The following is an 18,810-nucleotide window of genomic DNA, read 5'->3' as shown; positions in this document are numbered from 1 at the left end:
CTCTCTCTCTCATATGAGAGAAACATTTGACTTTTGTCTTTTTGAGTCTGGCTTATTTCACTTAGCATGATATTCTCCAGTTCCAACCATTTACCAACAAATGACATGATTTTATTTTTCTTTATGACTGAGTAAAATGCCATTGTTAGACCTCATATTCTTATTTCTCAATCTTCCATGTTGGATCAAAATGTCAGTACTGTTTCAAGGTACCTGATATTAATTCAAATTTAGTACATTAATTAAAAACTAAGACAGCCTTTTAATCAGACAGTACACAATTATGAATTGGCTAAGCCTCTAACTAGAAAGAAAGGAAGGAAAATAGTATTCTGGATTTCTTTTTTCATTTGTGAAAAAGGTTCATATTGGGTTAAAAAATGCAATTACATTTTATAGTTATGAAATTATTTCAACAGGACCGTTAAATTGCCCTCACAATATAACAAGTAAAGTTTACTGCTAGCAACAGCTTGTTTTGTAATTATCACATGGGAGCATTTTTCCTAAACTCTCATTCCAGTAGATATTGGTTTAATTTATCAGAATTTCCTATTATAGTGTTTTCAGGTAGGGCATTAAGTTATTACTCAAACACAATGGTGTCTGAGTTCTTATGTATTACAGACTGAATGAGCAGAGAGAAACAAAATTATATCTCATTCTAGTGAAAATGACAGCAGCATTTTTTTCTTTAACGGCATCCTAGGGGAGACCCAAACTGATTTGCACTCTGCTCTCCATTTGTATAGTTAATTAATCCAAAAGAAGCATTCATTAACTTTAATTTCTCAAGTCTGTTCAACTTTAAAGTTTTCTCTTAAGATTGCATATGACTTAGCAGACAAGAACAAAAGAAGTTGGTTTTAGGAACTTAAAATATGCTTAATAAGAATATGGATTAGTATATTCCTCACTATGAAAGCTTACAGTTTCTCCTCTTCTCTTTCCCTCTCTTTCTTCCACTCTCTCCCTTTGTGTTTATGTATAGATACACATGAGAGAGGAGAGTTGAGACAGAATGGAAACAGATGTTGTGTAGTTTCCCATTGCTACTCTATTTAATTACTTACCACAGGTATAGTGGCTTAAAATGATGCAATTTTTTTTTTTTTTTGCTTTTAGTTCTGAAGGTCAGAAGTGCAAAACAGGTTTCCTTGGGATAAAAGCAGGGTATAGGTAGGACTGCATTCCTTTCTGGAGGTTCTGGGGAGAAACTATTTTCTTGCCTTATAAAATAACTTTAAAATGAGAACACACAAAGAAATCAACTGCTTGAATGATATTTTAATGCAGTATATTGCCTTAAAATTATAATTTTACCCAAATCATGATTAGATAAGAGTCAATGTGACTCAGAAGTTGGACATTTGTACTGTGGTTTCAAATTCAGAATTATTTTGGATTTGATCCATTAATGAAGCTTTAAACTCAAGTTATTGCTATGAGAATAGAAACCTGGTGACCCTACTGAACTGTATTTTTTCAGCAATCTCAAACCCTTTAAGTGAAGGCACCTCGTTGCTTGTATTCTCTGTAGATGCTGACCTGAAGATTCACACATAATGAGAACATTGCTGAAGTAGTAACCTTGTCATTTTAAAAAAGTATCTGCCAATAGTTTCCTGATATCCGCAATAGATTCAACAGATAGAAGAACAAGTAAGGCTTCTGAAATCTTATGACCTCAATAGAATGTGAAGTAATGAATGCATTCCTCAGGAGGGATGATGTGGGAGAAGCAGCAGATATTTACACTTTCTCTGACAGCTCTGGATTAAACAGAAAGTTACATGATTCCACACCTAGATGAATTTATTTGTTGTCTGTCAACTGTAGTAAATAAAATGTTATGTGTGAGAGATAATTCCTATGTAGATTTGACACAGAGGGTTCATGCTCTGGTATACTTTAGTGAATCAGGTCAGTCATTCGAATATCCCACTTATTTATTTATTTTTTTAAGATTTTCAAACATATTGTTTTAAGAATGAAATGCAGATGGGCAGTACAGAGTGTAGTGATAAACAGAACTGGTTCAGAAATCAGATTGCCTGTATTAAACGTGGTCCCACCTATCATTCATGGATTATGTTACCTGTTCTTTTCTTTTTTTTGGGGGGGGGCATACCTGGTTGTACTTCAGATTTCCTCTCTATAAAAAGGGCATAATGTAAGGTTACTCTTAGGAATATGTGGGAAATGGTCATGAAATACATAGCAAATAGTGTGTACTTGATAAGCACTCCAAAATGTAAATTGTTTTATGTGTAAATTGACCTTATTGTAGATGTTTAATCTACAGTTACATGATACTCGAACTCATGCATGAGAAAAAATATTTCTTAAATTTTTCTTTTAATTAAGGAAGCCCTAAAATTAGAAGTGGCTTTTGCTTTAAGCTAACTATCTTTTAGGCTTGAAGCTTGGAGAAGAAAAAACAAAAACCATGATTTTGTTAATTGGGAGGCTAATGTAAAAAAACTCAAGGACATTAGCAAAGAGACTTAAGATGCTCTAAAATTTCATTAACCAAGTAAGTGCATTACAGAATTTGCAAATTTCAATTTGCCAAACTTTGGCTTTCATGTTGACTTTAGCTTTTGTATTTACAAATACAAATTTAAAAATATATATATTTGCTTAAATAAATTAACTTTAAGTGGTATAATCAGTGTATTCCTGGGATGCCAAGCATAAATATTTTTAACACCTAGCACTGCATCCAAGTAGAAAGTGAGATTCTAGTCTCAATGAGATTCTAGATATAGTGTGAACACTTTTCTAAGTGTATGTCCTCTGCCAATTGATCACATCAGGAAGCCAAATGTATTGGGTCCAGGACGTCAGTGAAAGGAGATATTAGTTAGAGATTAGATACCAATATCAAGACACCTCAGCAAGATCTACAGAAAGATTTGTCCTGAAATGGGGAAATGACTGATTTAGAATAAATCATCCTCAATTACACAATAGGTTCCCTGGATGTTATTCTATACCCTACACATCTGTTTCTATGTCTGTTTTGATTAGGTGGAAATCTCACTTTCCCATTTAGCATGAAGATTGATTTTTCTTTTATTGCTTTGTCAGTTTTATTTTCTGACTCTTTTTCTCATAATATGATAATGCAAAGGAAGAAAACTTGATTAATTCCATTGTTATTAGGGAGTAGTTTCCTTAAAGCAGACCAATTATTCAGTCAGGAAAAGATAGAGTCATAAAGCTAATGGGACATAGTTTGTGGAGAGAGCTATGCTTTTTAGTTTTCATGGTATATGATGACCTTGAATTATGTGGGTTCCTTAGGCTCTGCTCCCTGTATGTAGCAACAGTGTCTGATGTTAGATGAAGAAAAAAAAAAAGTAAATGAAATAAAAGAATGTGGGAAAGAAGCCATTCTTCATGGTTATCAACAGTAAGCACTTTAGAGAGTCACACTGGTCCAAACACCAGGGAGAAGCAGTAAATTATGGAGTTATTATGATACCTCGTGGGGATGCCTATGAGTTTTTACTATAGGTTCCAAGACCACATATCATGCTTTTCCTTAAAGAATGGTTATTATTTCTTGTCTTCATAGGGTACAAAGTGTAGCTTTTATCTGCCATGATACATCTTAACCTTTGAGCTGGATGAAGAAAATATGTTCTTTGAATTGTACATCCTCCTGATGAAATTTGGCTGTCAACTTAAAGTTTATGTTGTCATTATTGGTCATTTTTAGTGACAAATGAAATATTTCTATAAAAAAGTTAACAGCGCTTTGGGTATAACCATCAAATGCAGCTATTGAATACTGACCTGGAAAAATGTGGATTTTGATGGTCATTGTAAAGTCATGGATGAGCTAATTATGCAATCTAGGGATGAAAATATTTTTGTTGAATGAGATTCTAAACACTTTTTTTGTCTGTTATTTATCTGTTACATGCCTAGTATTCAACTTTTTAACCCATTTAACTTTGGGAAAAAATTTCATTCCCAATTTGTTTTCCTTAGCTAGCCATCTTGAGTTTCACATTTCACATTATGTGCAGTGATATTTTCAAATATTAAACAGGATTTTGCTTCATGTGTGTCAGACTATATTTCATATATAATATTTTTGCAATATAAAAAGAGAAGGCTCTTCATTTGTTCCATGTTTCCTCTTTCTGAATATTCCTTTAGACAAACCTAATTATCATTTGTTTTATGCCACTTTTTCCTTTCTTTAGCTATTGAACATTTTTCTTTTCTTTTGTTTTTGGAGGGTACAGTACTGGGGATTGAACCTAGGATCACTGAACCACTGAGCCACATCCCCAGCCCTTTTTTTAAATTTAGAAACAGGTCTCACTGAATTGCTTAGGGCCTTGCTAAATTGCTGAGGCTGGCTTTTGAACTTACGATCCTCCTGCTTAAGCCTCCCAAACCGCTGGGATTACAGGCATGTATCACTGTGCAAGGCTACTAAGCACTTTTCTTTCATTACTTACTTATGCTTTCACATGTGCACTGATAAGTAAGATAAAAAACAGAACTTATACTTAATAATGCTAATTAATTGGCATTCATAAATAAAATATTTTATAATATACTTCTATTGTAAAGCTGTGTATGCTGCATGGCTTTGTTGGCCTTTTGTTTCAATACATTGTCATGATAGCTAGGTGATCACATAATTACAACAGAACACTCAGAGATGGAAAGAGGTAGCAATTAATAATTTTTCAAGTTCAACAAGTGCACAATACGGTTTTCCTTGACAAACTATGATACAAAGCAAGTATCAGCAAACTGTGTTTCATGGACCAAATTCTAGCCAACATCTCCTTTTGAATAGCTCACAGGCTAAGAAGGATTTGTACATTTGTAAATGGCTGAAAAAAAACAAATAGAAATAGCATAGGGCATATGAAAATGATCTAAAATTTAAATATATATCCATAAATAAAGTGTTATTTGAATAGAATCGCATCAAATCATTTATATATTGTCTGTGGCTGTTTTCATGCTGCAATGATAGAGTTAAACAGTTGTCACATATCATATTAACTAAAAATTTACTATCTGAATAGTTACAGAAAAAAAGTATATTGATGCCTGATCTACAGTAATCCTCACCAGACCCCAATTTAGACCATTTATTTCAATAAAACAGGATCCTGCCAAACCCTTCTTTCCTAGTATTGCATGTGCATTGGAACATCTATAAATAATACCTGTATGTTGTTAATGTTGATGTTGACAGTGCTATTTCTGGTGATGTATTTATTCACACTGCAGTTTTCTATTGAGTAGAAACTTTCCCTGGTTGCAGTTTTGCTCTAAAATAAAGTCTACTAGATGATTTCATAGTTCTTTGACAAAATACTTTTGCATGGAAATATTCAAATTATTAATTTTGGTATGAATTAAGAATAAGTTTTTCTTCAGGAATCAAACACTTTCCCAGCATTTTCATTTTCTTTGACAAGAAATTAATAGCAAGGCTTGAGAGCACCTTTGCTTTTTGTCTGAATGCTTTTAACAGTGGAGGATAGAGCTATATTTTAAAGTAGCCTCATTCTGTCTCCTCAGTATCGAATCAAAGGGAGTTATAAAAATTCTACCTTTGTCCAGTAAGCCAGATGAATGTCTCCTTTAAAGGGAGTATTTATGTGTTGGCCTATTAACAAGCCCTATCCTTTTTTTTTAAAAAAAAAAAAAAAAAAGGAAATGTAATTGCTTTTGAACCATTTGCAGCATTCTTGTCTATTAAGTTTACTCAAACTGTGTGTTTATGAACACTCGCCACCATTTTTCTAATTAGATTGGATTTGTCAGCAGACACATGTGATAACTTTTTGAGAGCTACACAGAATACAGAAATCATATAGTTCTACAAAGTGAATTAATTGGAAGTGAAATTACCAGTAGAATAAAAAAATATATAGTGTTCTCATCCTTGTTATCTATTATATTCAAACATTGTCCTTCGTGAAACATGGTACAGTTAGCAAACAGTAGCCAGTATAAGCTGAAGGCCTGTTAGAAATGAGTTTTGAATTAGTATTCTCCTGGCACCAAAATGTGCCATTCGTATCTTTCATTTATAACACTAATTACACATAATAATTCTAGGTTTTAGTTTTAAAAAGAACCCTTCATGTATAGGATACTGTAGAACTATTCAGTTCAGATGTCAACCCTAATTAAGACCTTTCTCGGAATTCATTAAAATCTGGCCCAACTGTTTAACATCTCTTACAGCAGTGCACCTTTAGATGAAAAACACCATACCTTCCATTTTTCCCCTTTTCAGTTTTTGTTGTCTAATTAATAGAAACCATTAATTTAGAGGGATGAATTTAAAATGGAATGAATAGTATAGGCTTTGTATAAATTTCTAAAGATTTTCTATGCCATAATCAAGGTGAAGAAAAAATGCTTATTGCAAATGTCCCGAGCTGACAAAACTATATATTTAGAATTGTGAAGTCTTTGGTAACTAGTGAAAATAAAATGTATAATGAGGATAAAATTAAATGGATGATAGACTGAGCTTTAATGACTCAAAGAAAAAAAATCCTAATTCCAGTTCTCAAGTCCATGCTTGTCAAGGGAAATAAAACTCTTCATACTCCCCACACTCCCAATTTCAGCCTAGAGATTTACTGAATTAAGATACTTTAATGTTTTTTACAGTTTGTACTTTGGTGATGGGACTTTGTTAAAGAAGGGGTTCTAGTAGACATAAATACATGATAAAAAACTTAAGTCTTTTGTTATTCAGACAAAATCAGTGCATGATTCACTGAGTAATTGAGAAAGAAAATATACATTTTTCAAGAGGGCAGAAGTGTGAGGAGTGCTGTCTCTTTATTTATATCCATACCAAAGTGGTTTCCTTTGTATTCCAGGAGAAAACTTTGAGAAGGTGCCCGCATACAAAAGCCTGATTCTTGTGGATGATAAACCTGAAGGTGATTCGTAATGAAGCCATTACCTTAGCTTTGTATAGGTTATCTATTGAGAGGTTAAAACTGTAATGTTTGAGTTATTCCTTTAAATACAGACAAATCTCACTCCTTTTTGCTTTGTACTGGGAATTCTATCACCACAGAATTTTAGAGATATTTTGGCTGGTGATGTAGTTCCTGTTCCTGATTCTCTATTTAGGCATAAGTAATAAACTTTTTGTATAAAGTGAGAGTCCCTCAGTAAGCTTTTCTGCTAAAATACTATTAGAAGCTGGAAGTTAGCATGCTTTAATGAGAAAACCTATTTTGAAGCTTGAAGCAATAGATACCAACAATCTATAGCTTCTGTACTCCAATTCAGAGGACTCTTGGAACTTCTGCATGAAAAAATTCCACACTTGATCATTTATATACAAATGGAAGATAATTTAACTTAATCATTTAGTAATTTTATTAAATAAAAACCAATTGTCATAGAAAACATGCCTCTGTTTTATTTAAATATCTCAGCAATGTCATAGGGTTGATTTCAAAACTATTATGAGTCAATTGTTTTATTGTTTGTTTGTTTTGGAACAAGAGATTAAACTCAGGGGTGCTTAATTGCTGAGACACATCCTCAACCCTTTTTATTTTTTATTTTCAGACAGGGTCTCTCTAAGTTGCTGAACTGACCTTGAACTTATGATCCTCCTGCTTCATCCTTCTGAGTTGTTGGGATTAGAGGCATGCTCAACCACACCTGGCAACAATTCATTTCTTAAACATTTTTAAGGATATCCTCACATCCTCTTCTACTTCCCGGAACCTTGAATACTTACCATAATTTGTATGATATGTAACAATGAAAACTGCCAAGAGCTAAGAGTATATGGAGTATGCACACAAGAATGCTCAAACTGCAGGATTCCAAATACAGGACAGAAAAAAAAGAGCACAACATAAGCTTTTTATTCCTTCAAAATGAGACTATTTTTTTTTTTCATATTTTTCACTTTGGTAGTCAAGCTACTCATGATACAGCAAGAGGTCTCAGAAAATGGAATTCTCATAAACATTAAATATTTCACAAAAGTTCAAAGACTTTCTTGACATCATTTTCTTCTCTATCATGAAATCTTAGAAAAAAAAAAAGCAAAAGCAAAACCAAACCAAAAATGATCACTCTGTAACTCACAGAGCGAGTTACAATCCTTCAAATTTAATAGTTCTGACTGAAACTGATTTTCTCTTCTGCTGGACCTCTGTAACTAGTCTTTGTTGAAGTTGGATATGGTCACATGACTAACGTCTGGCTCAGTAGCCCCCAGATTGCCGTGGACGGAATATATTCTACTATATCCAATATATCCACCTTGACTGGAGAAATCAAAGAGAATAAAGAAATACAGATCTTTGGGAGATGAAAGGACTGGAAGTATGAGTGCCACTATATTCCTGAAAATAGAAAATAATATTGAAACAACTTGTGAGGGACAAATGATCACAAAGACCCAACCTATGACAAGGGTATGACTTTCTCACTGAAGCAAAGGTCAGTCCTAAAGGAGGGCCCAATCCTCCACACCAATCTCAGATATGGATATAAACAATAATGATCATAGAAGACTTTTTCAAAGGGTAGAAGCAGAACTAGGGAGCCAAGGGAGATTTTTCCAGAAATCAGAAGTCTAATTAATGTCTTAATTAAGACATTAATTAGACACTTAGTCTAATTAAGACATTTTCCTTTCTGCATGTGTAAGAATGCTTCAAAATGCCTGACTGCAGGATTTTAGAAATCCTTGCTACTGTCATTTTGTATCCTTTTCTGGAGAGGAGCTTGTGATGTGGTTATCTTGTTCTTACACTATTTTCATAAATTAGATATGTGTGTGGTTTAGGAGTAGTGGATGGTCACATGTTGGTTGGTAGTCACAGGAGTTGTCAATTCAACAGGAGCCACATTTGGCCTTAATGGGCGATTTTTGCATCACCAGAAATATTGGATTTCAATCTGGATGCAGTGACTGGATGCAGCTTTAAGGAAGGGAGAGGATGTGTTCTCTGTGTGGGACCAAAAGAAAAGTGCATATGTGCTGACTAAAATGCAGAATGTGAAAGAGTCTAGCTAAATTTAATAAAATTAATCTCCCTTTTCTCTTTGGTACATTTTTCCTGCCCCTTTTCACAATAGCTTTGAGCCAAAATTCTGAATGTTGATCAAAGAAAACATAGATATGGTGCATGCCATGTCCAAGCTTAGCCCATAAGAACTTTGTATACATTTCTGTGCTCTCTCTTTCCTTTTGTCTTGAAGTTAGATGTTAAATGCATAAGTTAGCCTTAGAATCCATGTTGATGATCGTGGAGATTCATCAGCCTGAGTCTTTCAGTGCCTGCACAGAGGAGAAAACCTCTCACTGAGCTATTTGGCTTTTGCATAAATGAAAGACTTCAACTAATATAAACTACCAAGATGTCAGCATTTATAAACATTATGGACACCTTACTACACTAGTATTATACACTAGACCTGAAAATAATATTTTTAAAGTTAAGAAATCAAATACATTTTATTGTGGATTTTAGTTGAGACCTTTTTTTTTTAAACTGTAAAATTTTGAGTTGTGTTATCATCTCAATAACAAAATTAATATTATCTTTTAAATAGCATTTCTATTATTGGCATGGATAGCTTAAGTGAGTTAACTGTTTTATATTCCAGTTTACTATGACCTGAATATTTATTTCTTCTTCAAATTCATATGTTGAAATCCTAACCTTCAAGGTAAGGATGTTAGGTTGTAGGGCATTTGGGAGGTGGTTAGTTCATAGGGTGTGGTATTAGTATCCTTACAAAAGACCCAGAGGGCTCTTTGTGCCCCTTTTGCCACGGGAAGACACAGAAAAGGTATCATCTGTGACAGAAAATGTGGGTCTTCTCAGAGACTGAATCTGCCTGCACCTTGAGATTGGACTTCCTAATCTGCAGAACTGTGATAAACTGCTGCCATTTTTATGATACTTTGTTGTAGTAGACTGAACATACTAAGTAAGGCACAATAGAAATATTTTGTATGAATTTCTGAAGGAAAAAGAATGTAAGTTTGCAAAAATCACCATATTTCACGCAAGGTTGGTCATTTATATTTCAGCAATTCTTATTTTTAGTAGAGCGAATAATTACAATTAGAAATATAAAGAAAAATAAAATGAGTGTTTGATAAGGGTTAAAACAAGGTGAGGTTTTAGGGAAAATAGAAGAGGATTTGGAAAACACATCTCATTATGGAAAGAACATTAACATCCATTGAGGTCCAGCTTCAGATCTGCCACTGCCTCAAATTTCCATCTGGAGTTCTGGCCTGGATAGAAAACAACGGAGACTGCCAGGATCCATGCCTGGATGTGTAACTTTTTTCCTCCTTGTTGAAAGGACCTCTGATTTGGCAAGAGATACACAAATTTTCATCTATTGTTTTAGTAGCTTTCTCAAAACCTAGGTGAATAAATACTCAGTACTGATACTGATTTGTATTATCCTCAATTTTGTTATTGTATATTATTTATTTATTGAAACATATTTATTGAACATCTATTCTATGTCAAGCTTTGCTTCTAAATATCAGAGATAATGTAGTGAAGAAAAAATAAAAATCCCTGCCCTCATGCAGTATCCCTTGAGTGGGAAAGACAGAAAGTGAAGGGTTCTCAGCAGGAGCAGGGCTGGTGTGTGTGTGTGTGTGTGTGTGTGTGTGTGTGTGTAACAGCAAGGAGGTTAGCAAGCCAGTCAAATAGCATGGGGGAAGAGCTGCAAGAGACAATAACAGAAAAATGAGATTTGGGATCATGCAGGATTTTGTGATTCATAGCAAATGTTTTGACTCTTGTCAGAGTGACTTACAGTTTGAATATGAAGTGTCCCCCAATATCTCTTATATTAATGCAGGAGGTTAAAAAATAGATTTAGAAAGTAGTAAACTAATCAGTGGGATAATCCATTTGATAGGTTCATAATTTGAATAGATTACTGGGTGGTAACTGTAGGCAAGTGCAATGTGGCTGGAGGAAGTAGGTCGTGTGGGGAGGAAGCCTTGAGGATTATATATTTTTTCCCTGGTTGCTCACTGCTGGCTCTTTGCTTCCTGGATGGTAGTTTTCCTCTACCAGGCTCTTTGGCCATGATGCTCTGACTCACCTCAGGCCAGAGCAATAGAGTCAGCTGACTAAACACAGACTGAACCTTTTAAACCATGAGCCCCAAAGAAACTTTTCCTTCTCTAAGTTGTTCTGGTCAGATCATGGCAACAAAAAAACCTAACTAACACAGTGACACAGACAGATACTAGAAAGTTTTTTTTTTTTTTACCAGAGAAATAATTTGATCTGACAGGATTGCTATGATTCTGCTGTTTAGAGGAAAAACTGAGGCTAGAATTAGGGTGAACAGTTACAAAATTCTTACACAAATCTAGGCAAAAGATGAGGGAGGCTGAGATCAGGAAAGTGAAGGTGATAAGTCACCAGATTCTAGATGTGTTTTAAAACTGGAGTTGGTAAGATTGGGTGAGAGACAGGCTGGGAAATCTAAGAGAAAGTTAGAACTAATTCCACAGTTTTTAATAGGAACAACTGAAATAAAGGAGTTACTATTTCCTGAGATGGGGAGGACAACAGGAAGAGCTAGTTTGAAGGAAATAGGAGTAGCTCAGATTTGAGACAGTTCAGTGTGGGATGTTCTGCATACATACAAGTGGGGATACTGAGTGTGAGGTTGGATATGTCAGACTTGTGTTCATTGTAGATTTTTGGCCTAGCAATACAAATACAAGGTACAGATTCCATTTAATATTGAGAGATAGAATGTTACCACTTAGGAATTGAGTGTAGCAGGAACAGAGAAGCAGTAGAGAACTGCACTCTGACAATTATTTGGAAGAAAAGGAGGAACCATTAAAAAGAATCTGAAAAAGAGCGACTAGACAGGAGAAAAATGAAATACACAAATTGACACAGAAGCCAAGTGTATAAAGTATTTCAGGGAAGAGCACGAAATCTATTCACCTTGCCAACTGATGCTGATGGGTCAAGTAAAACAAGGATTGAGAAATTACATTTGGGTTTAGCAATGTGGAGATTGGTGATGACACTGAGTTTTACTGAAGTGATGGGGACGGGAACATGATTGGAGTGGATTCAATAGGGACTAGAAGAAAGAAATAGTTGGAGGCAGTAAAATATCAACTTTGCATTTGATGGTATAAATGGTAGTGTTTTGTCCATAAATTAAAATGAATTTTAGTTTCTTGACATACATTGCTTCAAATGAGGACTCAAACTCATATTTATCAAATATTTATTGCAGTTCACAATCAGCATGAAACTGTCACATTGCAAGACCAAGCTTCAATGTCACCTCTTCTGTGAAATTTTTCCTGCCTCCCTCAGACAGTTAAGCACTGTTTTCTATGCTCCCCAAACACTTCATAAATACATTTGCAATGCTACATTGTGTTGTAATCATTTATTTATGGTCTTTCTCTCCCATTTCATTCTGAGTCCCTCATCCTTATATAACAGCACAGTGTTCAGTAAAAGTTTGCATTCCATAAATACTTAGTGATTGAATGGATGAGTGTATCATATTCAAAGCCAGTCTAAATGCATAAGGCAATGCCAAAGAGGAAATATTTTGAGTATTATAAATTACAGGTAAATGCAGGGTCTTTACTTACTTTTGCCAAGATCACAGGCCTACTACTTTAGGGAAATAAGGGTACCTCTTTCTATGAATGTAGCCAAGAATTTTCTCTTTGACAATGAAATAAAATATCTACAAGATAATATGGCAGGAATATGCCATTCAGTGTAGTCTGCTTTTATATTTTTCGTTTGTTTTAGATTATCAATATTTTAATCTCTCTTTTTCTCACTATCAAATTATTCAGATTAACTCAGTACCTCCATGGATAATAATGGGGAATTTAGTAAAGTTTTCTTTTCTTTTATTTTTAAATCTGAGACAGAATCTGGAATTTGTTTCAGAGTTTTTGAATATCTCCTTGTCCTTAGAGCTTATCTATGCTCAAATTAACATTACTATAATTTCAACTTAAAGCAGAGGCCATTAATGGTGATTTGGAATACTATGATGTTCTGTGAAGCTACTTTCCTAAGGGTGATTAGTTTTTATATTAATTTTAATATGACTTTTAATAGTGTTCATACACATATGATTGTATCAGACGCACTGAGTTATAACATAAGAAAAGTATCTACTAAATCTAAAATATTAAGTGTGTATGGAAACTCTTTTCTGCAGTTCTACATTTTAAGTAAACAATTATTATAGGAGCCAGACCACTCCTGAGAAAATTCTTTCTAAAACTATGTAGTATAAAAGCCTATAGGTTCACCATAATATACTGCATCTATCTTATATAACAAATATTTTGAGGGTGAATTTCTTTTGCTCTTAAAAAGTAAACTTGAAGCAAAAGAAATATTTGGACATTTTGCTCCTTTTAAGAAATGTTGATCTTGAGGGGAAAAGTTGTATCTATCTGTCTATGTGTGTATCTATCATCTGTTATCTTTTCCAATTGAATCTTTAGTCTTTACAAATAGTAACTTAAGAATTTCTATCAATTCTGCTATGTTATTCAAGACTACATCAAATAAAATATAACATTTTGATGTATGGTTCAATATATTTCTTTTACTGAGAAAATAATTTGGGTGTGGATGACATTAAATACATAGGCATAACTAAATGTTTTTCTCAGATTATAGTTAAAACAGAAAAATGTTACTAAATTAGCATGAAAGCATATGAGTAATGGCTTTCCATGTATAATCTATTACAAATTCACCTTACAGGGATTTGTAGTGAATAACTTCCATTCTTTGTCTGAATATACCTAGAAACTCCTCCTATTTGGAATATTGTCTATAAATGGATCTTGTTGGAAGAAAGAGCTGCATCTCCTGCTTCTATAACTCAGGTAGCCAAGATACTTTCTGCACCTGGTAGCTTAATTCTTGGTTTATAAGCCTAGGTTGGGCAACTGCTCAACATTTGGATAGTTGGGGAGTGAAGCAGATAGGGCAACAGTTAGCTGTATCTCAGAGTAACAGCAGTTGAACTGAGATTCAGCATAGGTGATGTAGTTGGCCCCCTCCTCCACCAAAGAATCATAATTAAGCTTCTCCAGAGGCCCTCACTTTAATTGTTCTTATTAACAGAATATCAGCAAAAATTTCTGCAAAGAACTCAATGTGGTTTGAAACTTTCTATTTTCTGTGAGGGATAAGTTGCTCTGTCTTGCAAAAGCTACATTTGCCCACTAACTTGATTATGTTCAAGAATTGTTACTTCTGCTTCCTGTGGTAAAGACTTGGGAAACCTCTGTCTAGCCTAAAAATATGGGACAAAAACTGTTATGTAGTAACCTACTGACATGTAATCACTCCACTGAAGTATAAAGTTCAAAGAATTTTCAGACTCAAGGTCCAGAGATTTTTAGGTTATAGCCACTCTATACTCTTGCAAGTAATAAACCTGCTTCCTACTAATTCCTTGTGTGTCCATTCTCATCTGTCCTATATTAGTGACAGGTGTCCATGAAAGCTGTAGGAGAGGAAAATTTCTTTTTCCTATTTCCCTCCTAGGTTATCTGGCTGGAATGACAAAAGAAAAAAAATAACAAGAGAAATGTGTGCAAATTTATTTAGAATAAATTGTCTGTGATAAGAGAAGCTTTCAGAGGAAATGAAGACCTGAAGAAACAAATAAACCTGAGTGTTTTATACTAGGATGACAGTAGTTGTGGAAAACATAGTGGGAGAAAAGGGTATGAGCTAAGGTGGTCAACTTGGGGAAATTTACCAAGGTCTATTCCACCAGATTCTTCTCAACTTTCTTTTGTTTCTGGAAATTAGGATGCTTCTTTCCTCTGGGTATAGGAAGGGTGCCTCTCAGAAGGAAGGTCTTATGACCTACTTCAGTGGAGAAGAGAGAGGTCAATGAATTCTTCTGGCACTTGTGATTTCTACATTCCTTCAGCTTAAAATTAATATGCTTAAAATCACATTTTTGAAGTAATGTATTGTGAACCCCATCAATGTGGTGTGCTTACCTACCCTTCTGGTATGATCTCAGCTGTATGTTTGACTATTGAGTATTTCATGTCTTGGTGCCATCCTGCTCTCCAAGTTTTCCATCATTCTGAGACCTACCCTAGAACCTGCCAATAAATTTATTTTCTGCTCAACTTAGTTAGTCTGTTTCTGTTGTTTGCAATCCCAACTAATAAACTATAACACACAGTCACTTACATCACAGTTCATGAAACACCAAGAGCCTTTAAAATAAACTTTTATTTTTATTTACTTTTGAAAAATATTTTTCAAGGTTTCTGGCAGCCTCAAGAAATAGTTGTTAAATTCTCAAGGATTTGGTGATTTTTTTTTCAAACATCATCAAAAGTTTATACCTGACAATGACAGAAGATCTGATTCTTCATTTTTACTGCTCGTATTTATAAAGTGGTGACCTATGAAAACTCAGATTTTGTTCCTTATTAAGCAATTCCAGTAATTGCTTATGAGAGTCATTGTTAACTATCGATGTCACAGAGAAATGGAAGCTTTATTCATTTTATTATGTTGTATGATGCAATGGAATATTGTTATATTTTCTCAAGAGAAGGGTATGATATCTATTATTAAGATCTAATTTCACATGAACAATAATAAACTTTAAAGAAACAAGGAATGACAAAAAAAAAGAAAATATAGACTAGCAACCTTTATTTATATTGCTGTATTTACTAATCATAAATGTGGAAACTTAAACCATATATCTAAAAGAAGCCAATGCAGTGATAAACCCAGTCAATAGGAGGTACACTCCCCCCAATCCCACTCCACACACTGTCTTTCTCCAGCGACATTTTTAGGAATATATATATTTCGGCAACTACTTTTCCAGGAGAAAATATATGTCAGTCTGTCTCTGTATCTCTGTTTCTGTGTCTTTCTCTCCTTGCATCCCTTCCTGCTGTGCTGTCTTCCCCACTTCTTCCCACTTCCCCCTTTCTCTTCTCCATCCATCTCTTTTAGTCTCACAAAACTTGGCTTCTTAGAAAACAGATTAGAGAATGGATGCTTTTTTTCCCCTTCAATTTGGTCTTCTAAATATCCCGATTCATTCTACCAATTTCTTTCAGCTAGTTCTTCAAAGGTCCTTTGAATCACACTTTTTTGTCTTGAGGAATGAATGAATGAGTGAGAGATGAACTCCACATGAACAGTTTGAGTTATCTGACCAAAACACTTAAAGTAAATGTCTTTTCAGTCTAAATTTGATTTTAAAATTTCCAGAATCAAGAGATGACCGATTCTTCTTGAAATGATAACAGTCTGAGAATGTACCTCAGCATGAAAATGGAGACCATTGTATAAGTTCCTGTGTTACTTTATAAAAGGCCAACATGTGTCATACACAAACCGTAAAGATTGGTTAATGCATTGTAAACACTGAATTGTGAGAAGACGAGAATTTTTGAGCTCACATACTACTTTGTATATTCAAGAATTGGAAATATGTATTTCCAGAAAAAAAAAAAAAGCTTATACCACGTTTAAAAAGGAAACCAAACCAGTCTTCATTCCTGTCAACATTTAACGGTATTAGACAGTAAGACTCTCAAAACATAAATAGTTGTCTACCAACAGGAAGGACATATTTCCAGAGACAAATTTTATTCCAAATTTTTTAAAAAGTCTGCTTTTCACCATGTTAGTATTTAAAGCAGGTGCCATTTGCTGATTAATTAAATCACAAGATGTTCCTTATGCTAAAATCTTGCAAATGAAACTTAAACAGAAACTGTGGTTGTACTGTTGTCACTTCTTCTCTTTCTCTCTCTCTCTTTTTTTTTTCTTTAAATTATCCAGAAAACCACATGGACAGCTTGCAAGCTTATTTTCCAGATCACTGATAGCAATGCAATTCTGTGTTTGTGTCTGAGTATGTGTTTTGTTTCAAAAAAGATGTCAGCTTGAAGCAGTTTCAAATCTCTGGCAACAATTTTTTAAGGAGTATGTCAAAAATGAGCTGTTGACCACATTTTTGCCAGGTCACTTGTCAAATGTGTGGTAGGGGGATGTCAAGTTCCCGGGCAATTCCCATCCATATTTATGAAACTACTTAGAAACTATGCAGGAGTTCAATAGGTACTATTTGGTGTTTAAGAACAATCACGAAACATTTTTTTCTTTATTGTTAATATATTATAGGCTTCAAGGAATACTTTATAAGTCGTTTTTAAAATACATGTACCCCAGATTTTCTCAGGAAATTCCAGGTGCTTGGAGTTCTTGTTTAAAAACACAATTCAGAACTGCAGGAGGTATAAGTCAGCTGTGGTTTAGTTTAAAGTGAACTTTTTTTTTTTTTTTTTTAATGTAAAAAGGTCAAATTTAATGAAGAAACTAGCAAATTCAAAGTTCCACCAAGGAACATTCCAATGCTTTTAGAATCCACTTGAAGTGAAGAAGGAAAACCACCCCCTTTAGCATTTTAAAGCTTTGAAAGCCTAATGAACCATGCCACCTCCTGTAGTTCCTACCAAACCAAAATTTGCACTGGGACTGAGCTCATTAGCATTAAGTGGAAGTAGACTACTCAGCTCTTGCTATGGCTTTTTGCAAAGTTCTGACCATTGCCATTGTATTTGGTTGATAAAAATGTTGCTATCTCAATCATTATTTCATTTTTCATTTTTGTTGATGCAAAATGCCTGTTATACTACAAATTTACGTCATGTAATAAGTGTCCAAAATACATTAGTCTTTCAACAGGTTGGTTATCTTCTTGAAGTGAGATATTTATTATAATGGTTCACTTCTTCTACATGTCCCAGATTATGAAGTGATGGTTTGTGAGGGGGAACAATGAGTAATTAGAAGAGAAAGAATATGTGATATTAGATATATAGATACATTGGGAACTTTCTTCATTAAAGTAGGTATTATATTAAGGAGGCTCAAAATCATAGCAATTTGATCAATCTAACTGCCTCCAAAATTTTCACATATTCTTTTAGAGGATCTTTTTTTCTTTTTTTTTTTCCGTACTGAAGATTGAACCCTATGCAAACACTCTACCCCTTGAGCTACATCCTCAGTCCCAGGAGAAATTTCTGCTACAATTAAGAAATGTGCATTATGTAGAGCCACCATTTCAGGTTATCTGGTTCTGATTTTAAGGGGGTCTGTATCTTCAGTTGCATGTTACTTCTTTCCAAGTTGTAGATAAGTGACACTAAGACAAAATATTTCTTCTCTGTAGACATGGAAATTAATTCTTTTGGGCAAAGTTTCAATTGAATTCTTTATTCTGGAAGAAGCCAATTTTGCCTCTTTTAGCATATTAATTTCATTATTCTTGATCTATAGAAGCATGTGCTCTTAAATTATCCTGGTTTGTAACATCTTACATAGCTCTTTCATTAGCAAATTAATGTGCCCATTTTATAAGTATATATAAGTCATATTTCCCACATTCTTCGGACTAACAGGTGATGGTCATAGGATTTGCAATATAATTATATTTTGACAAAAAATACAAATGTGTTCCTTAAGGTTGCAAATAATTTAGTTTCTAGAATTTGGACTGCCCTCTGGTTTGACTGCCTCTACACAGATGTACACATAATTAGTGTTTTTATATAAATTGTCAGCATGATTAAGATTAAAAACCAGTAGTCTATTAGGGACTCAAAAAAAGGGGTATGTGTATTCTGAGTTATATTTCCAGAGCAATTCTGTTGATGGCAGTTGTCTGAGGAGTAGCCTTAATGGATTATCCAAAACC

Source organism: Callospermophilus lateralis, chromosome 7 (genome assembly GCF_048772815.1).
Source record: "Callospermophilus lateralis isolate mCalLat2 chromosome 7, mCalLat2.hap1, whole genome shotgun sequence".
Lineage (NCBI taxonomy): Eukaryota > Metazoa > Chordata > Mammalia > Rodentia > Sciuridae > Callospermophilus > Callospermophilus lateralis.
This window is presented reverse-complemented; position numbering follows the sequence as displayed.